General features: G+C 35.1%; 1 pseudogene; it reads right to left on the bottom strand.

Annotated features, from left to right (window-relative positions):
• Positions 1-19,371: 19,371 nt before the first annotated feature.
• LOC113000144 (uncharacterized protein At2g37660, chloroplastic-like) lies at positions 19,372-20,672 on the bottom strand (annotated as a pseudogene).
• Between the last annotated feature and the right edge of the window lie 1,863 nt (positions 20,673-22,535).

The raw sequence follows: 22,535 nt of genomic DNA, 5'->3' as shown, positions 1-22,535 counted from the left end.
AAGTGAATGCAAACTCGATTTTGATCTTATAATTAAGTAATTAAGTCAATAGTATAAGACAAATGTTAATAAGTGTAGTTTAGGCATTAGTAAGTGCAGTTTTAAAGAACTTAAAAGTAAAAATATTTTTATTGAAAAATAAAAAATTGTTTTTTTTTTTTACACTCTCCTATAAGTTTTACACTAAATATTTTCCCATTTTAGTTTCATAATCATTGTGATCAGCTAGGCCCATAATATAAAACAACTAATATTCTCAAAACATGCAATAAATTAAAGCAAAGAAAAACAATGGAATTGAAGCCAACAAACCTCGGCAAAAAAAGCTGTTTGAACCCCTATATAGGAGGAGAAACAACCCAAAAAACCTTCAGCATGATCCCGAAAAATACCTCCAGCAGCAACGTGCCCATGAGAGCCTTTCGCAGATCCGTCCGTGTTACATTTAATAGTACCAACACACCGTGGATACCAAGAGACTTTCTTAATCAATTGTGCCTCGGGAAGTTGAACATCAATACCAAAAAAATTCAGAATAGAGAACTCCCTCATTGAGTTAGTCATACAACCTTCAAATCTAGTGCTAGACAAAAAAAACAACAGAAGAAATAAAATGGCAGGTGCTCTCAAAGGAGACATTAATCCCCTTAAATATATGTTGATTTCTACAAAACCAGATTGCCCAGAAAGTATGAACAACAAGGGAAAGAATAACATCCTTGGCTTGGATGCTTCAGGATGTACCCAAGGACTGGATCACAGACAAGGGAAAATCCAAAATAAAAGGCATATTCACAATAGATTAAAGCCAGGACCAAAACTTTCCTGCAAACGTACAAGAATGAAAAAGATGAGATGAAGATTCATTAGAACATTTGCAGAGGTAACAACAACTGAGGGATGTTCCATTGGTTCAAAGTTCTAAAGTCCATGACTGAAGATGAGAGAAGGCTGCGAATGCGCAAAGGGATCCCAAGAGATTCAACAATAGGAGCCGCCATGCACCAAGCATTATTCCAAAAGTTGATTTTGGAGCCATGACCCAAGCTTTATTACGAAAAATAGTAGGGAGATGTTGCTTCAGCGATGACAAAAGAGAATACTTTTTGTATCCACCATACTGACAATGGTTTCGCAAAAATCTAGCTCTAAGGACACCAACCCATTGATCACCCGAATACACAAAGCTCCAACAAAGCTTGAGAATGGTTGCACCACTGGTGCCTGAGATTGAGGTTAAATTAAGGCCTCCTTCATCTAGGGGAGAACAAAGCTTCCTCCAACTCACAGTCACAAGCTTTTCAGGAGTGAATATCACCAGACCAAATAAAATTTCTAATGAAGCAATCAACTTCCTTGAGAAGGGCCCTTGGCCATGAGTACATGTGGAAGGAGTAAAGCAACGTGCCATTTATGACTGACTTGATCAGTTGAACCCGACCCATAATGGATAAGAGAGCGCCCTTCTGAGTAACCAACTTAGATTTTATACGATCAGCAATAGGCCTTAAATGAATACCGCGGGGCTGGCTTAGAAAAAAGGGGACAACAATGTAGTTAAACGACAGACTGGCCACAGCAAAACCTAGAAGAAGTTTTATCTACTCTCAGGGTGTACCCAAGGGATTGGTTTGGGTTAGATTTCCAAGAACAAAAAATAATCATCTAATCTAAATTAACTTCATCATTGTAAACAGTTTGGATTGAATAATCATTCAAAATATTTAAATTTGTCAATTATTTTTAAAAATTTAATATTTTTTATAAACTAAAATTTTTATTAAATGAAATATCAAGATAAAAAAATAAGATCCGAATAGGAATCATATTATCATTATCACCATCACCCAGATATTATACATGGTTTAAAAATTGAAATATAATAAACAAAAATCACACTCATAAAGTCAAAAAAATTCAAAAATTAAAATTATTATAATATAATTTGACAATTTCAATATTCTCAAATAGTTAAACGAGTAGTGTCAACCAAAACTTTAACTAAATCTAAAATAACATGAAACAAGTTAAAAAATAAAATAAATGTTCTTCAACCAGTTTTACTTCAATAGATTTGAACCACAAAACTTGAAGCATAATAGTAATTGATTTTTTAAAATTTAAAAATATATATTATATATGTTATATATAAAAATAAATAATAATAATAATTTAATACAAATTAATGGGTAACGGGTCGAATCAACAGGTCAACAGTTCATTTATCAAAACCCATAACTCAATTTAAAAACTCAATGGGTTTCAGTTGAGTTGAGTTTGACCTGAACATAAAAAAAATACTTAACCCAAACTGTTTAGGTTGATTTGGATCAATTTGGATTTGCAGGTGACCTGTACCCGTGAATAATCCTAATCTCCTCCGCACGACGATGGTTCATAGCACCACGATGGTTCATAGCACCACAAAAGAAGTTGCATTTCTTAGAACTAGCCAGCTGGCCTGAGGCCTCCCTATAAAATTGAAAAGGAGTCATCAAGTTTTTTGGATTTTTCTTTATTCCTCTACAAAAAAAAAAAAAAACAAATATGTCATCAGCATAAAGAACATGAGTTGAGGTGTCAACACCTTTTGTGCCAGCCATAGGTAGAAGCAAATTGTTGTCAACTAAGAAGGAAATGCCACAGCTCAAAAGCTTCCTCTGCCAAACAAAAAGGAAGGGAGGGGGGGTCCTCTTGGAGAACTCTTCTTTTGAAAGCCAAATATCCATAGAGGGAGCCAGCCATTTATCATGATCAACATTGTTCTTTTGTTGTCAACTGTGAGAACAAGATAGTCCACTTAGCAGCCTTTTACGGCTCTACCAACTGTACCAAAAGATGAAAACTTTGGCAGGTGCTAAATGATCTTCAAACCACCTCCCCAGGTGCCTGGATCTTCATTGGAGACATCAACGCAATCTTAAGAGCTCATGAAAAGCAAGGTGGCTTGCTTCCTTTAAAGGCATCTTGTGACAATTTCTCTAATTGATCTAATTTCCACAACCTCACTCATAATTGCAGCAAGGGAGCTAAATTCACTTGGACAAATGGTAGGACTGGCTGCAATTGTATCAATATTTGGCTTGATCGTGTGATTTGCAACTCAAATTTTCTGGAGGATTAGACTAGTGTGGCTTGTTCTGTTTTTCCTAGAGCAAAGTCAGATCATCACCCTTTCTTATAGGTGCTCAAGAGTGAACAAGTTGCTTCTAAACCCCCTTTCAAGTTTCTTGCAATGTGGATTGACATCCTAACTATAGAAATATTGTAGCAAATGTGTGGAAGTAGCTAGGGTAGGTTGTCCTATGATGATTTTACAACAAAAGTTGGAGAACATGAAATTGGCCCTAAAAGTCTGGAATATCCAAGTCTTTGGAAATAATCATCTTAATTTTTCCCGGGCTCTAGAACAACTACACCTAATCCAAAAAAGGATCCAACTTGAGAGGCTAGAGGAGGATTTAAAAGACCTTGAGGCTAAAGCTCAGGATGACTTACATGAAGCTATCTTATGAAGAGGCTTTTTGGAAAGAGAAATCTCATCTATCTTGTTTTAATCATGGAGATAGAAATACATAATTCTTCCATAAAATTGCTGAACACAAATTAGCCACAAACCCATTCCAACTTCTCAAGGATGGGGATAGAATTTGAAATTTTTTCCCTAATATACAAAAAAAAAACCGAAATATAAAATTTCCCTCATTATTTACACCAATATACAACATTACTATTCACAGTGTAAACTTGAGTTAGGAGGGTCTGAATTTACACTGATTTTAAAAAAAAATTGCAATTTAACGTTGAGAATTCGGGTCCCCCAAACTCGAATTCTCAACATGGTTTTTGTTTTTTTTTTAATTTTTATTTTATTTTTTAAATTCTTTTAGAAATATATATAATTAAAGGAATTTAATAAAATTGGAAAAGATTATGAAGTTAAACAAAATTAGTTAAAAATATTATTGTGTAAATTTGTTTTGAAGATCTACATTAGTATTAAATTGTACAGTTGAAGAATGTTTTATTAATTTATGAATGATGTGAAATGAAATACATTAATAGTAAAAAAGAAATTAATTTTCTTGACTTGAACTTCCGGGACGGTGGGGGCACCTATTTTTTGAATGACCAACTAGCCTGCAGATTGAACACCATTTTGGTTTACCTCTTTCTCTCTCATCCATATTTGTTCGTATTTTTGTAGATTTTGGTTGACCTTTTTGGTTTCTCCTCATGGCTGGATTGACACATAATTGTGGTCCTTCATATGGTGTCCAGTAATCATGATGACACATCCCAACTAAGGGACTTTGTAGACACTTGACACGTAATCCAATGTGTACACTAGACTAATGTATTGCAAGTAATCTATATTGATGTGCTTACATGCAGCAAAGACATGTGCACATGACATGTGTAGCTTTTGAGGTTTCCCATAATCACATGTTCTTTAATCCAGCCTGACAGTGAATTTCCCCATTCAACGCCTCTCTCTTGTATTCACTCTTTCCTCAACTTGAAATTGAAATCTTTGATGGTCAAACTGTTGAACGAAGTGAGTGTTGAACTTAGTTTCTTCTTCGGTGATGAATTTGGCTGCAATAAGTGTGTAAACTTGTCTGGAGGTGATCATTGCATCAGCCTGAGTCCCACGGTCAACAAAATATTTGTTTATCTTCTCATACATGGCTCTGTGATTGGAAAATTTTGAATTTCTTTTAGCACCGAGTTTAGTGTCTCTGCCAAATTAGTGGTCATGTGTCCCCATCGTTTTCCATCATCCTATGCCAAGGTCCATTGCTCCCTTGGTATTTGATCAAGCCGTGTTGTGTCGTGCGGGTTGTCTTCTTGTAACTCCCGATAGTGGTGAAAAAACTCTGGTTGAGTCATGGCATACCCTGTAGTTTGAAAAAAATGTAAATCTGAATGTTAGTTTAATGTTAAATAATTAAATATTGTGCGTTAGAATATAAACAAAATATCTTACCCATACTTAAGATGCTTTTTCTTTCGTCCTCATTTTTGAACTATTTTTTGTAGTTTTGGCCTATGTGCTGAATACAGAACACATGTGACGAGTTGTCTACTGTCCAGCCACTGTTAGGTCATCTGTATGCACTTTTGATTGACTTGTGCCTGTCAGAGATTAAGCACATACCATGTTGTGGTGTTACATTTGTTCTCAAGTTTTGCAAAAAAAGGTGTCACCCATCTGCTGTCTCACCCTCGACAATGGCAAATGCCAATGGAAATATGTTGTTAGCACCATCTTGTGCAACTATATCTAACAATGTCCCTTTGTATCTTCCATATAGTTATGTTCCATCGATTTGTAAAATGGGTTTACAGTATGCAAACGCATCAATGCATGCCTTAAATGACCAAAAAGTCGATGGAATATGACCTTGTTTGGGAGTGGTTGGTAGGAATAGTTTGAATCCTGACAATTGTGCCAGGGACAAAAAGTTGCAAAGCTTGTAGGTATTTGAGAAGTATGTTGTATGACTCTTCCCAATTACCATATACCTGCTCGAGGGCCCATTGTTTTGCCAACCATGCTTTACGATATGTGATGGTGTATCCAAACTCTTGTCTTACGAATGCGATGAATGTAGGAATGGTTAGTTGCTCGTTTTCTTCAACCATCACAAGGATATTTTTGCCTACAAGTTTTGAATCCATCTTATTGTGATCTTGTGAGTTGGTTGGCATGACGCATGTGTGAGACCCTTCTATCATTCTAATTTCCCAAACTTTTTAGATTTTTTCTTTCGGACACTCTAAGTTTCCATTGGCACCCTTCAACTGGGCAACATAAGACCCATGTATCCTTCGCATACCTCTTGGCTTTGAAAGTTACATGGTTCTTAATGTGCCACATTTTTACCACCTATTTCAGTTCCTCCAATTGACAGAATCGCTGACCAATATACATCTCATCATCATGCGAGTCAAATTGTTGTTGTTGGTCCAAAAAATGCCTATAGTCGGGGTTGTCAGGCACTTGGTTGTCACCAACATCAGCGCTATTTGGATATGAATGATAGACATTTTCAGTTGATGTTTGTTGGAAAAGTAACTATATGTCATTATCATAGTTGTCATCATTGTTGTTGTTGTCCATCAAAATTTCATCTTCGTTGTCACTGAAGTCACCAACTACTTTGTTCGCCAACCCATTTTGAGCATGATAGTCATGTGATATTTTGTTACTTTTAGACTGAGCAACATGAATATCAGTAGTTGGGTCGACATTTAGTTGGGAGGGCTCATTTAGTTGGGGAGTCGTCTCACAATAGTTTGACAATCCACCAAGTAGTTGTGTGTATGAACTAATGTGGGTATCGAATTCGGTGGGTTCAAAATGAGGGACGTAATAATCATTTGTGGTCTTGTATGGGATTGGTGTGTAAGAGGAAGAGCCTTCATGGTAGGTTTGAGTATGGTAGTCTGTGTATGATGTTTCGTGAATTTGTGGTGATTGAACGGTTGTTTCGACATTAGTGGTAGAAGAAGGTTGTTGTTCATATTGTACGAGCAACTAGAAGCCACTTAAGCATTAATGTCGGTTATAGACATCAAACATGCCATCAATATCCTCATTGTCATTGATGGTAACAACCTGATAATTGAACATGCCAGACCCAGCAAAAATAGGGTATCGATAAATAATTGCGGTTATGGTTTGACCTCAGTTTAGGCCCATCTTACGTTGGATTTTGTTTTCAAGGCATTGAAGGCCATGCCTCTCCACATTGAAACAAGTACATTATTTCCGCCCTTAAACTCAATGCCCTCCTCACAGTCGGTTACATAGGCATCATAGTAGACTACGACAGGGACGTTTTCATTTCTACTTGACATGGTGACTGAGAGTGATTTGGTTTGAAGACTGGGAGTGTTTTGGTTTGGAGACTCAGAGTGATTTGGAACTTCTGTTGTGAAGTGTTTTTTGTGTGTAGAAGAATACATTTGGAGACCTATTTATAGTGTCGTGGCTACAGATAAATCCAACGGTCGTCATTGCACCAACAATTTTATCAGTCCAGATTGCCTCTACAGTGTCATGAATAGTGCACCGACATTTTTTGCGGTCAAAAATTGATCTACAGTAACGTGAACAATGTTCTGGCATACACATTGACTTGAACAGTGATGTGAACAAATGTTCTTACGCGCACAATGACATGAGCAATGTTCTGACGCACACAATGACATGAACAATGTGTCTGCAGGATTCCTGACACGCGCAGTATCACTGTAAGATTCTCAAGATGAACAATAAACTGAACAGTAAGTGAACAGTGTCATGAACAGTGCACGCGCAAATCTTTTCCTACCTATAAATACGATCTCAGACAACTTATTTCACTCACTTGTTCCTTTTGAATATCAACAACTAAATTTTCAATTGTTTGATTGTGTTAAGGGAGAATGGAGGGAGTAACATTGTTATGGAAACAAGATTGTCACCAAGCTTCAAAGATACTAAACATGGTAAGTATCAATTAGATTATATTATAACCTTTTCTTGTAAAAATGTAACTTTTGTTTCACAGGGACAACCACCACTAATCATTTCCTATTGTCATTTGATGCCCGCTCCCTATCCTTTAATTGAGTCGTTGCTTGCTCATATTGGGTTTGCTGATGTGACAAAATTATGACACTTCAAAATTGATCATCATCTAGTGACTGCACTTGTTGACCAGAGACGCACACTTTTCATTTTCTTGTTGGATAATGTATAATTACACTAGAGGATGTAACACTACAGCTTGGCTTAAGGGTGGACGATAGGCCAATTACTGGTGCAACTTATTATGATTGGGAGGAAATGTATGAACAATATTTGGGTGTTGTTCTGCCAAAAGGAGAAACAATAGTAGGCTCTACCTTTAAGCTTAAGTGGTTGCAAGATAATATGTCGCCGCTTTTGGATGTGTTATTAATTAACAGTATGTCTTCATTGTCACTCTGTGGTATACTTGAATCTGAAAAATTGGTTGGAGCCAATTATGATGAATGATATTGAAATTTGTTCTCATGCACGAGAAGCTTATGGACATCATAGATAAGCCTCCTATTGAAGCACCTGACCTAAATGATGTCGAATCAACCAATACTTATTAGAACAAACCCTTAGTATCAAATGCATTATTTTGGCATCAATGAGTTTGAAACTCCAGAGGAAACATAAGGATATGGTTCCACAGGAAATTATCAATCATCTAAGAAGATGTATGGTGGTCAGAGCAAGACTGCAAGGTATCAATTATCTAAGACTTTGTTCAAGTGCATAATGCCTGCAAATGCTTGGACTACACATCCTTAAGATGATTGATCTGACAGAGCAACTAGAAAAGTCAAAATGAAAAATTGGGAAAGAGTTTTCTCAAGACTTGATTCTATAGTCTCTCCCTTAAACATTTTCCTAGTTCATTGTGAATTTCAACATGAACAAAATGGATTGTGACTTGCATGTGATGCTAAATTTGTTGATTGATTATGAGAATCAAATTGCTTCTGAAAATAAAAAGGGAACTGTCATGGTGGTTGGCAAGAACTTCATGAGGAAAGGCAAGGCAAAATATGCAAAAAAAAAAAAAAAACCTTTTGGACCTAAGGGTGGTGTGATCAAACTCATGCACAACAAGGTCAAGATTGACCAAAGTGATGCTGAGTGTTTCTTTTGTAAGGAGAAAAGACATTGGAAGAGGAACTGCAAGAAATGTCTTGAATCTTTGAAAAACAAGAAACAAGGTAGCACATTGATGAAAAATGTTTTCATGATATCTTTAACTGTCTTTGATTTTGCAATATGGGTATTAGATACAAGTAGTAGCTTTAACATTTGCAATACGTAACAGGGGATGCAGATAAGTAGATGGTTGAAGAAAGGAGAGATCAGTCTTCAAGTAGGGAATAAAGCAAATGTTTCCACCTTAACTGTAGGATCTATTTCTTTAATAATGCCCCCCCCCCCCCCCGGCAAAGTACTAGTTTTAAAGGATTGTTATTTTGTTCCCAAATTTGTTTCAAACATTATTTCAGTTTCTATGTTGGACAAACAAGGTTTTCGCATTATTAATATTTTTAATAATAACATTTGCTCAATTTATCGTGAAGATGATTTGTATGTGAATGGTTTTCTCCAACACGACATTTATGTCTTAGCTTATGTGAATCATAACTCAATTTTACATGTTTCTTCTAGTTTTGAAAGAGAAAGAGATTACTAAATAAATAAAACATATTTTTGGCATTATAGGCTAGGTCACATTGGTGAGAAAAGAATCAACAAGTTACACAAGGAGGGCTACCTTGATAATTATGACTACAAATCAAATACAACTTGTGAGTCTTGTCTCAAAGGAAAAATGACTAAATCTCTTTTTACTAGAACTGGAGAAAGAACCTATGAATTATTAGGATTAGTTCACACAGATGTTTGTGGGCCAATGAAAATTCAAGCCAAAGGTGAATATTCTTATTTCATAACTTTCACTTATGATATGTCTAGATATGGTTTCTTATATCTAATGAAGCATAAATCAGAATCATTTGAAATGTTCAAAAGATTTCACAGTGAAGTTGAAAAACAAATCAAAAAGAGTATCAAGATGCTTAGATCCAATAAGGGTCAAGAATATCTTAGCATTGATTTTATTGGCTATCTAAGAGATAATGGAATTCTTACACAGTGGACGCCTCCAGGAACACCACAACACAATGGTGTGTCTGAAAGAAGAAATAAAACCATATTAGATATGGTAAGATCTATGAAGGGGTTCACTGATCTTCCAGAAAACTAATGGGGATATACTTTAGAAGCAGCAATGTACTTGCTAAATAAAGTTCCTACAAAAACAGTCTCTACAACTCCATATGAGATATAGAAAGGGCATAAATCAAATCTCAAACACATTAGGGTATAGGATTGTCATGCTTACATTAAGAAATTGCTAACAGATAAACTTGGGGCAAGGCCAGAAAAGTGTAGATTCATTGGCTACCCTAAGGAAACAATGGGATATCATTTTTATCAACCTTCTGATCCTAAAGTGTTTGTGGCAAGAGGCACTACTTTTTTTAGAAAGGGAATTCCTTGTAGGAGGAAGTCATGGTAAAAAAATTGAGCTTGATGAAACTCAATTAACCAATGAAACAACTCAGGACTATGAGATGAAAATTGAGAGACCTTTCTTTGATATTTCAAAGTTAACACAAAGGTTGTAACCTCCAACAATTGTGGTTTAAGAGCTGGTTGTAGTTCAAGACCAGGTTAATGAACCAATCTTAGAGCTAATTTAGCAATCTATGAAGCCAATGTATGAACCTTCTAGAAGATTGATAACTGTTAAATATGAGTTATTTTTTATAATAAAAATATAATGAAAATATCCTTAAAATGATTATTTAGCAGTTATTCATGCTTAATTGTTAAGAACTTATGTTTTTCCTATTCATGATTTGCAGATATGAAAAGGAGGGATTAAAAGCCAAAAAAATGCATAAAATAGCAAATATTTGAAAAAAAAAAAAAGGCACAGCCCAAGACGCGCTGAGGGCGCAGGGCACACTCAAAAACAAGCATTGGCTCTAAGCGAGGAAGAGACGTGCTAAGCGCGAATATAGGCACCCGCACTAAGCGCGAGCACGCAAGCCCAAGTCTACTCCAGCAACTATAAAAAAAGATTCAAGCCAAGGAGAAAGGGCACACCTAGTCTGAGAGCACTCTAATACAGACCTAATGCATGAGAACTTTCCCTTAAGGAATTCTTTCTTCTCTCTCATCATTTTCTATCCCCTTTTTCCATCCCTTCTCTTCCATAAGTTCCTATACCCCTTTTCTAGTGTAAGGTCTCTTATGGCCATGAGAGGATAAACCTTTAGTTAGGGTCTGGTAGGCCTAAAAAGCCAAAGATGTATTGCACACTTCATATGTATCAATGCAACAAGTGTTTTCTTTCCTATTATCCTTTCTTACTTTTAATTTCATGCATCATTCATCATTGCATTATTTTGGGGGTTAGGTGCTCGACAGAGGGTAATCCTTAATAGGAATACAAGGAAGGTTTTGCATGCATCAGTTTTAGGAATTAGTCTCTCGACAGAGGGTAATTTCTAATAGAACTAAAAGAAAGGGGTATCTTAATAAAATCATTGTTAGACATAGAATGATTGCATTATGCTCATGCATCAAAGCAAGCATCTAGAATTAGAACTTTATGCATTTTATCTATCGAATCTTTACAAAAACATTTGGGAGATAGATAAGTAAAATAGGCTTGTCATTGTGAGACATCATGGACAAGTAATCTAATAGGTGTGGGTAGGATAAATTCACCTGAAATAAAAAATAGTACATCTTAGGCAAATAAGGCATGTTAGGCCCTAACAATCTCATCTCATTGAATTCCCTATTAATTCTTTTGTCTTCTATTATTTCTTTTGTCTATTAATATTTATTATTTTATATCTTGTTCTTTTAAATTCATATTTTTTTACCTCATTTTATATTTTCCTCTTATAAATTGAAAATTATCCAACACAAGTACAAAACAAAGTCCCTGTGGAAATCGACACTCGGACTTCCGAGTTTTTACTACTTGAATATTTGGTACACTTGCCAAACCGTTAACAAAGATCTACTTGAGTGCATTGTACACCTGATAGATTAAACTTAATGGTGCAAGATGACACATCCAATGAGGTTTATCATGATGTTGATGATCCCATAAGCTATGAAGAGGCTATGTGAAGCTTGGATTGTAAAAAATGGCTAGAAGCTATGGAGCCCGAAATAGAATCAATGAAGATAAAAAAAAGTATGGAATTTAATTCAAGTTTCAAAGGATATAAAACCAATTGGTTGTTAATAGGTATACAAGAAAAAGATTTGAGGAGATGAGAAGGTCGAGACCTACAAAGTTTGCTTTGTTGCCAAGGGATATCATCAAAAGAAAGGTATAAATTATGACGAAACCTTTTCTCCTATGGCAATGTTCAAATCAATTCAGATTCTTCTTGCTATAGCAGCATACTATGATTATGAAATATGACAAATGGATGTGAAAATGACTTTCCTTAATGGTGAGCTAAAAGAGGATGTGTATATGGCACAACCCGAGGGATTTACATCCTTGTCTGATCATAATAAAGTTTGCAAGTTGCAATGATCCATCTATGGATTGAAACAAGCTTCCAAAAGTTGAAACATTTACTTTAATAAAATAATTGGAAAAATTGATTTTGTTAGATGTGAGGAAGAACATTGTGTGTACAAAAAGGTTAGTGGGAGTGTAATCACCTTCTTAGTGTTATATGTGGATGACATATTACTCATTGTAAATGATATACCAACAATGCAAAGTACAAAGATTTGGCTATCAAAATAGTTCTCCATGAAAGATTTAGGATAGGCAACCTATATTCTTGGAATAAAGATTTATAGAGATAGACCTAAAAGGTTGCTTGGACTTTGCCAATCTGCGTACATTGATACCATCCTAAAAAGGTATAACATGAAAAACTCCAAAAGAGGCTATTTGCCAATTGGTACTGGAGTTACTCTCGGAAGGAAGGATTGTCCTAAACTCACAAAGAGAGAGAACGCATGACTAGAGTACCATATGCCAATGTAGTGGGGGTTATCATGTATACCATCATTTCTACACGTCCTAATGCCACTTATGCACTAAGTGTAGCTTGTCGATATCATGCAAACCCTGGTGAGGAACATTCTTAAGTACTTGAGTAACTAAAGACTAGTTCCTCATTTATGGAGGTTCTGAATTAAAATTACTAGTGCTCTCAAGGATTGGAATGGGGATGTTTTTTGGTGATATTTTCAAGAGAAAGAAAAAGATTCATAGGAGTTTAAGGGGGATACATAGAAGTTTGAGTAGAAGGCCTAATGATTTTCTTGAAGAGCTGCAACATGATTTGTGGAAGGAGTTGGAGAAAATTTTATTCTAGGATGAGGTTCTTTGGTTCCAAAAGTCTAGATACAAATGGCTAGAATTTGGAGATAGGAACTTTAGATGTTTCCATTGCATTACCACTGTTTGTTGTCAGAAGAATTCTATTGATAGACTAATGAATAGTGGAAGCGATTGGCTGACAGATCCTAAGGAGATCCTAAGGAACTTTAAGGATAAAGGACATCATGAACCTTTTTGCCTAAGAGAAATTTCCAAGGCTGCAACAAGGGAAGATGGACCTTTTAGGGAGTGATATCGCGAATGAAGAGGTGAAAAATGCTATATTTACTATGGGAAGCTTCAAGGCTCCAGGAGAGGATGGTTTTAAGGCTTTGTTCTACCAAAGCTAGTTGAATGTGGTGGGTTTCTTTCTTTGCATTCTCATTAAGGGTTTGTTTAAAAATTCAGTTGGTATCAAACCCTTAAATAAGACTTTGGTAACCTTTATTCCTAAGGTGGAGGAAGTCAATCTTTTTTCCCAATTAAGGCCTATTAGTTTGTCCAATGTGTTCTATAAAGATTTTACTAAGGTGTTGGCTTCAAGACTCATAACTGTCATGGAGAAGTTAGTTAGTCGTACTCAATGTAACTTCGTTCCTCAAAGACAAAGTAGGGATAATATCATCATTGCTCAAGAAGTAATTCATTCCATGAGAAACAAAAAAAAAGGAGAAAAGGATGGATGACAATCAATATTGATTTAGAAAAAGCGTATGATAGACTAGCTGGGATTTTATTATTGATACCATGGAGGATATTGGATTTCCATATTCCTTTATTGATGCAGTTTTTTTTATTGCATCTCAACTTCTTCTATTCGTGTTTTATGGAAGGGTGAAGCTTAGGAAGAGATCTCCCTAACTAGAGAAATCAGACAAGGGGACCCTATCTCCCTTTATATTTTTGTCCCATGCATGAAAAGATCAAGCCAGCTAATTTCTATAGTAGTTGATAACCAGCTTTGGAAACCTATCCAATTAGGGAAGAAGGGCCCAAAAAAGCTATCCCACTTGACTTTTGCTAATGATTTAATCTTGTTTGCGGAGGCTACTATGGATCAAGTAAATGTGGCATCTTCTTGCTTTGATTTCTTTTGTGGAACCTTAGGAGGAAAGGTTAGTAATGATAAAACTAGAGTTTTCTTCTCACAAAATGTGAATTGGAGAATGAAGGAAGAAATTAGTAATAGTATGGGCTTCCAATTGATAGATAATCATGGAAAATATTTAGGGATAAATCTTCACCGTAAGAGTCTCTATTAACTCTTATAGACACATTGTGGACAGAATGCATAAAATGTTGATAGCTTGGAAGGCTAGAACACTTTCAATTGTAGGTAGGCTCACGCTCATCAAATCGATCTTAAGTGCTTTGCCTATTCATACCATGCAATCCAAATTTATCCTTAGAGTTTTATGTGATAAGATTGATCAAATATCTAGGAATGTTTTGTGGGGGGATACTTCTGATCATAAGAGAGTTCACTAGGTGTCTTAGAACTCAATTTGTAAGCCAAAGGATATTGTTGAGGTTGGAATCTATCAAGCAAGATACATGAATGATTCCTTTGTGATGAAAATTGTTTGGGAGTTATGCATGAGGCCTAGTAATGTATGGGCCAAAGTGGTGAGAGGCAAATATAGGTGTGGAGATGAGTTGAAGTCGAATATTAACAAAGGAAGAAGAGGGGGTCTAGTCTTTACAGGGGTATTAAAACAGTGTGGGACAACTTTGAAGAGCATTGCAAATGGATAACTGTCAACCAAAACATGCCTAATTTCTAGTTAGATGAGTGGTTAGGGTCAAATGGAGTGTTGGCTACCCTAGCTAACAAAGATTTGAATGAGATGGATGTGACGAAATCATTGGTGATGTTTTCATTGAGGGCGTTGGGTGGGACAAGGAGTATCTCTACCGTCACCTATCCACGTATATTTGTCAAACTATTTTGAATGTTACTCCTACTAGTGATATGGTAAGTAAGGATTCAGTAACATGGAAAGTTGGTTCAGATGGAAATTTTGCTCTCAAAACTGCTTATTGTATATTGGCTAAGTTGGGAGATACACCAAGCATTTCCTTGTTTTGCCTCATATGGAAGTAGAGAGATGTTGAAAAGATATGAGCCCATTTGTGGAAGATTGCCAAAGAAGAAACAACAAAGTTTTCAGGAATAAAATATGGAGCATTTATACCATTCTAGCTCGCCTTCAACGTATGGAGCTGTCTTGGAATGCTTCTAACACAATGTGCCAAATGATGGTGCCTGGTCGCATTCTTCTCAGGTAGCTACTTGCGGAGGAGTCATCCGAAACTCCATTGGTACATTTCTTGGAGCTTTTTCTGTAAATATTGGGTCTAAGTCAATTATCTAGGCTGAAATTATTGGTATTTTGAATAGAGTGATGTTAGCCAGGGAGCATGGCCATATCCAGATCATCCCTGCGTACAGATAGTGAATGTTATTCAACAAGCCATTGCCTTATCAATGGTTGCAACGTTCAAGCATATTCATAGGGAGTACAATAACTCTTCAAAAGTTTTAGCTAAATTTGGTTTATCTTTAGATGAGGGAATTTTGTTCTACATTTTTCCTCCTACTTTTGTGGTGAATTAGTTAAGCGTTGACGTGAATGCCTTAACAGTTTTAGTTTAATCTTTCTCGGGCTTTTGCCCATATTATTTAGCAAATAAAAAAAATGGATGACCTAAAATAAAAAATCTAACATGTAATTCTCTTATTAATTGGATATAGAACCAAAATACTTTGGGAATTGCTTGGGGCACCCAGCAATTTTCATAAATACCGAAAATACCCTTAAATAGCAAGAGGAGTTTTCCATTTCTGTAGCGTCATTTTTTCGCAAAATCTCGATCACTTATTGTAAGTTTCTTTTGTTAAGGTTGGTTTCGAAGTTTATTTGTTCTCCAGTGGTGTAGGTGCGTTGTTCAAGAGTATACGGTGAATTTTGATCGATTTTCGTCGCAGGAGAAGAAGAGTTACGCAAAAAAAAATTGAAGAATCTTCGGATTGACAATCCGTATGGTTCATACGGATTGTTGATCTGTATGAACCCTACAGACTGCCAATCTGTATGGTCATACGGATTGTTGATCCGTAGGTTTGTAAAAAAAAAATTAGTTGTGAATATTTTAAAAATAATTTTTTTGTAATAACTTTTTTGTAATACTTTTAGCAATTGTGTGATTTTTTTTAATAATTTTAGCAATTATAAAAATATTAATTTTGTGATATTATTGTGGTATAAAAAAATATTGATTTTGTGATTTTATTTTATAGTGGTATAAACAAATGTGTTTAGTAATTAAATTTTTTTAAAAAATTATAATATATATATATATATATATATATATATATATATATAAACTTTTTTAAAATTACTAAAACTAACATTAGATTGCTTAAATTTTAATTTAGTGATTAATTAAAAAAAATTAATTCAAAAACATGACCAAATTAATTACTAAAAGATACTGTTTGTCGTTCAATGTTACTTCAACATTGCAAAAAATTTATTATCAACACATGGTAAAACAAGTATTATATAAGAAACTGTTAACTAACAAAGGGATAATATTAGACAAATTGTTTGTAGCAAAAGCATAGTTAGGGAATTCCTAATAATTAAAAGGAATAATATTCTAAGTCATAATAATGTTCATAAGCATGGCCAAAATAAAACATGGTTAACAGTTGGATCAAGGAATTCGAAGACAATTTCCATGCCAGCTTTTAAGGGCAGGGTTTCACAAAAATATTTTCATCCATCTCCAATTTTAAGTTTCTTTCTCTAGTGATTGAACACAAGCCGACATTCTACAATGTCCTCCAAATGCAAATGAGTCTAGCTTTTGTCTTTAAGAAAATAATACATGGTGCTTGGAATGTCCTGATATTAAGAATAATGTTATGTTAGCAATTTATGAAATTTAAAAGTTGCTTATGAGGCTACTGTAGGTAACTTTGTGCGAAGTGAGATACACCTTGAAAGTGACAGAATTTGGAACTTGATGACATAATGAGTGTCATCTTGGGTATGATTTTGGTAGGCTACTGCTCTTGAATATGGTGAAAAATAATACACTCTTACCATAATGAGTTAACGAAACTTGATGATCTCCGGTCAAGTGATAAAAATCTCTTAGTGTTGTCCACCCTGCTACAATGGCTAGTTTGTCCAAATCTTGGTTGTAGACAACGGTATGGAAATTTCCATTCTTGTCAATGAAATGTCATAAGCGATCAAGTACGTCTTTCCACCTCACAGTAAATGACAAACTAACTTCACCATAAATCTACATTTGATATAATTAAATAAGGTTGGTTAGTTACACAAAATAACATAATAATGATATGTTAATTAAATCAAAATGAAGATGACCTGGTCCTTGGCGTTAATGGTGTTTAAAATAGTATTTGGAGGAACTGCGACCTTCAGCATGATCTTAGCCATTTCGCAACATTGTTCGTGCTCTTCATTTGTTAATTCTAACATAATTAACATTCAAACATGATATAACAAAATTGGCATTCAATTAGCAGTCATGATAAACATCAATTCATTCTTAGCAATTGGCAGAATTATTAATCTATTAACTCGACATATATTCGAAAGAAATCATTCTTAGCAATTGCCAAAGCTAACTAACTATAGACATGTCACATGTGTAAATAAACATATCAATATGAAAGGTAAACATTCTTACTAGGCAGAGTCACAAGAACCATTTTCAGTTCCTCGTTGAGGGTGCTTAACCGTGATGGCGATGGAGCAGAGCCTGACATTCTGAAATATATTTAAAATTTTGGTCAGCAATCCGTAAGGTCCGTAAGGTGTCTATACTATATTATTTTCAATTAAAAAAATTATAAAAAAAAAACCCATACGGATCGTATGGTTCATACACTAAAAAATAACTACACTAAATTCTTTTAACAAAATCACAAAAAATAAAAAAAAATTAAAAGAATAACTACAAATTTTTTTAACAAACATAAGACTATTTCAAAAAAATACCATACGGATCAGGTTCATACGGATTGCCAATCTGTATGAACCATACGGATCACTAACACTAATTAAAAAAAAATACCATACGGATCACTAATCTGTATGGCCAAAACATTGACATGTTTTTTGTCCTAGCAATATAATCTAATGTTTGTTTTTCAAATCTAATCTAATCTTACTAATAACTAACATAAATATTTCATACATAATGTTTGTTTTTCATACATAAAATTAATAATAAATAAATCATACATAAAATCAATAATAAACAAATAAATCAGAAACTAATAAAATCAATACTAAACAATTTATAAAATAATTCACATTTAGATATTTTCAATTAAAAATAATTCCTAATTTTTTGTTTAAAATAAAAACAATTTGTTTAAAAAAAATCACATAATCCGTATGGCTCATACGGATTGCCAATCCGCATGGACCATACAGATTGGCAATCTGTATGGGTTTTTTCACACACCACACCCACATGCAGCAGAAGAAAAACCATACGTGCCATCATTCAAAACCATATGGAGAAGAAGAAGAAGAACGCAATGAAGAACAAGAAGCAGCAACAACTATACAAACGTGCCATCATTCAAACAACAAGTCAAGAAATTAAACAAGTCAACAATTGACTTACCTCGAAGGAGAAGCCACGCACAAGAAGAAGAAGCAGCAACGCACGAAGAGGAAGAAGAACCACGAACAAAAGAACTTGACGGAAGAAGAAGCAATAGGAACGAGAAGAGGAAGGAGGAACGAAGAAGAAGAACAAAGAAGAAGCAGGAAGCCGAAGAGGAAGGAGGAAGCTAAAGAGGAGGAGCAGAGAATAGTGACTCGTACGGATGAGTTACTATTTATTTTTATATGATAGGGTGAAGGGCATTTTAGCCCTTTCACCCGAGTTACTGGATGCCCCAGCAAAAACACTGGGTGCCCCAAGCAACTCCCAAATACTTCTCTTGTCACTCAAATTGGTGGTCACATGTCCAGTGTTAAAATGCATGTGCCATGTTCCAATAAGGACATCAGTTTGCAATTGTAATAACAACTATTATTAGCACTGTATTTTCTATAAGAACCAAAGTCTCATGATACAGACAGTTATCAAATTTGTCCCCATGAAAACTTATTATTATTATTATTATTATTATTATTTTACCAAACCATGAAATCGAAAACACTCAGAAATAAAGTAGGATGGAATTGCAAACAGTTACACTTGATAGCATGAAAGAAAGAAAATCTACTAATAATGCACTGATTAGTAGACATGATTTTTTCTCATATGGTTCAATCCTAAATGTGGACAAGAAGGATTTTTCCCATGACAAAAACATTCAAAATCAAAAACCAGTATTGATATGGGAAAAGAAAGCCTTAAAGTCCTTTGTTGCTGAACATGCTCCCTCAGATTTTGATGCCAAGTCAAAATGCCTTGAATTTAGCCTCCTCATAATTTAGTGCCTTATAAACCAATTGAATGAAGGGGCATCAAAATCTCAAAGTTGAGCAGGAATTAAAAAATGCTGGATTTTTTTTCTTAAGTGGGGAAGGTGGATTTTTTTTCCATACAAAGTTAATAATAAAAAATAAGATACCTGAATGTAGGCTTCTGCAACATCAGCTCTAGGTATGGTTTTGGTTTCAGTCTTGAGAAGCTCATCATCCTTCCCTACAATCAGTTCCCTAAGACCTCCTTCTTTGTTTTCAAAACCACCATACCTGACTCAATATAGAAAGTAGGAAAAGATGAAGAAGAAAAGCTCATCATGATCATTAATAAAACCCTTGTCCCAAGACTGTTACTCTCATTAGCAATATGAATATTGAAAACATGTTCCGTCTAAATAAAATATATTTAAGACAAGTAAGCATGTAATTAAGTGTAAATATGCATAAAGCCAGAAGCAATTACATCTATACTTCTATTATGTCTTACTTTGGAAAACTGTTTTTAAAAAAATATGCGAATTGAACACTTATAAATAAAAATTCCAGATTTTACAATTAAACCTATCAACATTTCCCTTCTTTTCCAGAAACCAACACCAAAAAATCTAAAAGTCCTCTGCATAAAAAACCAGGTATCAAGTTAAGATTATAGTGTTGATTGAAAGTGTTACTGGTGTAGCTTAGGTAATGCGGACTAAAAGTATCAACATTTTATTTAAACTACAACTCCAAGGAAACGATCAGGCAGTCTAAAATTTAAGACATTATTACATTAAAAAAATAGAATTGGTGTATTCTAGGAAGAAGAAGCTTATGAATGCTATATGTCTCAATTTGGACAAGAATTGATGTACCTTATAATTGTATATGGGATGCTAGAATCAGCTAGATATTGCTCAGCCTTCCTTTTCCAAGTATGCAATCAATATCAAAACAACATTCTTCCAATCAAGGGGGGAATAATGGAAGAATACAAAGGAAATAAAAAATACTATCCATTTACCAAACTAGCAAGCTCTTAACAAATAAAAGCAAGCCAAGAATTTAATTTTATGGAAAGAGGTAGTTTTGTAGTAAAGAAGAAAACATTACTAACCAATATATACCCTTTCAACATTTTGTTCACTGGATGGTTAACGTTCGTTCCACCCATAGACTCTACCAACACAATCTGCTTCACTTTGTCCACCATAGCTACTCATATATATACAAAATAAATTCATTATTGCACGCAATTGTAAGTTTACATTACAATCTATGATCAATGGAAAGAAGACATAGATTCTCACCAGCATCTATTTGATTTTTCTACCCAATCTAGTCAACCTAATATGTAAAAAACACTAAAATATGAATAAAAAGGAGATAAATGTAAAAAAAATATTGTTCACGTCAGAGAACACACTAGCCGAAGACCCCTAAAGTTCATTGTGAACCCAGGGTTCTAGTGAGCTCAATAACCCAGTAGTTATCGGCTTGTAAACAAGCCACACACTAGTGCAATGCTTATGGACATATTTCTTCATATGGGGCCAATAGAACTTTTCTTTGAGTAAGACAAGGGTCTTGTTTATCCCAAAGTGGCCCATGAGCTCACCCTCATGGCTCTCTTTCACAAGTAATTTCCTGATGATGGATCTTTGGGATACGCAAAGCTTTCCCTCTTTGAACAAATACCCCTCAGTCAAATAGAATCCATCTTGGGCCTTTTGCCCACAACTCTCATAAATGGGAGAGAAATGTTCATCTAAAGCATACAATTCCCTAATGTTATCAAATCCTAAAATTTGAGCTCCTAGGGAGAAAAACAATGTGTGCCTCCTAGAGAGGGCATCAGCTACCACATTTGTTTTTCCCTTTTTCTATTTGATAACATATGGAAATTTCTCTAGGTACTCTACCCATTTTGCATGCCTTTTGTTTAACTTTCTTTGCCCTCTAATGTACTTAAGTGATTCATGATCACTATGAATGACAAATTCCTTGGAAACAAGGTAATGTTCCCAAGTTTGGAGGGCTCTTATTAAGGCATAAAGCTCTTTATCATAGGTGGGATAGTTGAGGGTGGCACCATGAAGTTTTTCACTAAAATAAGCAATAGGGTGCCCACCTTGCAACAATAAAGCTCTCACACCCACTCTAGAGGCATCATATTCTATCTCAAAAGTTTTAGAAAAGTCAGGAAAAGCTAGAACATGTGCCTTGGTGAGCTTTTATTTGAGCAAAACAAAGTCTTGCTCTTGTCTTTTACCCCAAGTGAATGCCACATTCTTCTTCACCAGCTCATTGAGAGATGGGGCAAGTGTAGAGAAATTACAAACAAACCTTTTGTAGAAGCTTGCTAACCCAAGGAAGCTCCAAATATCTGCTACACTTTTTGGGGTGGGATATTCTTGGATGGCCTTGATTTTCTCAGGATCCACTTGGATCCCATTTCTACCAACTACAAATCCTAAGAAAACTATATTATCTACACAAAATGTACACTTCTCTATATTGGCATAGAGAGTGTTTTTCCTAAGAATTGAAAGAACTTGCCTTAGATGTCCTAAGTGATCATCTAGGCTCCTACTATAAACTAAAATATCATCAAAATAAACAACTACAAATCTACCTATGAAATTCCTTAAGACATGATGCATAAGCCTCACAAAGGTGCTTGGTGCATCAGTGAGTCCAAAAGGCATAACTAGCCATTCATACATACCAAACTTTGTCTTGAAAGTGGTTTTCAACTCATCACCCTCTTTCATCCTAATTTGGTGATAACCACTTCTAAGATCAATTTTTGAAAAGATATTGGCACCATGCAACTCATCAAGCAAATCATCAAGTCTAGGAATGGGGTGTTTATACTTTACAGTAATGTTGTTGATGGCCCTACAATCTATACACATTCTCTACTTACCATCCATTTTGGGCACCAACAACACAAGGGCTTAGGCTCTCTTGGACCCAACCCTTCTCCAACAATTCCTTAACCTGAGACTCTATCTCCTTAGTCTCCTGAGGGTTAGTCCTATAGGTTGGCCGATTAGGAAGGCTTGCTCTTGGG

This window comes from Glycine max, chromosome 18, assembly GCF_000004515.6.
Source record: "Glycine max cultivar Williams 82 chromosome 18, Glycine_max_v4.0, whole genome shotgun sequence".
NCBI classification, from domain to species: Eukaryota; Viridiplantae; Streptophyta; class Magnoliopsida; order Fabales; family Fabaceae; genus Glycine; species Glycine max.
This window is presented reverse-complemented; position numbering and strand designations above follow the sequence as displayed.